At 46.7% G+C, this 908-nt stretch overlaps 1 pseudogene; it reads right to left on the bottom strand.

Moving 5' to 3' along the window:
* Positions 1 to 716: 716 nt before the first annotated feature.
* The window catches only part of LOC103077113 (uncharacterized protein C20orf24 homolog pseudogene), a 3,584-nt pseudogene continuing 3,392 nt past the window's right edge, over positions 717 to 908 (bottom strand).

The following is a 908-nucleotide window of genomic DNA, read 5'->3' as shown; positions in this document are numbered from 1 at the left end:
GTTTGGGAAGCTCTTCAGTCTTGGGAGGAGTTGCTAAGGAAGATTCCACCTGGTGAGGTGAGGGGGAAACAGAGGAATGAAGTCGTCAGATGAGGGACAGGAATATGGGAGAGAGATGCGAGGACAGAAAGGGTTGTGGGGGAGGAGTGTCTAAAGGCCACCACTTGGGGAAACTTGTGTCACACATGCTTTGGATGGCTTGTTCTTTTTTTTTTTCGACTAAAGATCTGATTTATTCAAGCATCTGAAAATATTCTACAATGAAACCTGCTATTAGATGCTGCTTATACTGTGCTAGGGACCACGCACATACTGCCATACTGTTTTCAGAAGACTTGAAATGCCAGTGATTGATAGTTTAAAAACTGTACACCTGATGGAGAAGGAAGACAATTTAATGCTTCATCCGGATCCAGAGGTGCACAAGTGAAAGGACAGCTCCAATCGGCAAACAGGTGTTTCATGATGGTATCCAAGAAGAAACGACTGGTGATGGACAATTCAGAAATGCTTCCCCGAAAGGTGTATGGTTCCTTAAAAAGTTTCAGGTCACAACCCTTGCAGAAAACACTGACGCCCAACACACTGATTCTCGGTCCAGGAAACATGGGCCTTCCAGGTTCTACGTGGCTGGGTGCCCCTAATAATCATGTTTCTGTGGTGTAACTAAGAGGGTCCTTTGGACCGGACAGGGCACAGGTGGGGACTGTGCACCATCAGTTATAGTGGATGGCAGTGTAAAAGATGATCCAAATGACCATGAACAAGGCAAACGATGTCATAAACCTTCCTTTGTGAGCTCCAACGTGCTGCCGTATTCTTTTTTTTTTTTTTTTTTTTGCGGTACGCGGGCCTCTCACCGTTGTGGCCTCTCCCATTGTGGAGCACAGGCTCCGGACGCGCAGGCT

This window comes from Lipotes vexillifer, unplaced genomic scaffold (assembly GCF_000442215.2).
Source record: "Lipotes vexillifer unplaced genomic scaffold, Lipotes_vexillifer_v1.1 scaffold1545, whole genome shotgun sequence".
In the NCBI taxonomy this organism is placed as follows: Eukaryota; Metazoa; Chordata; class Mammalia; order Artiodactyla; family Lipotidae; genus Lipotes; species Lipotes vexillifer.
The sequence above is the reverse complement of the archived record's forward strand: the minus strand, read 5'-3'. Positions and strand labels throughout refer to the sequence as shown.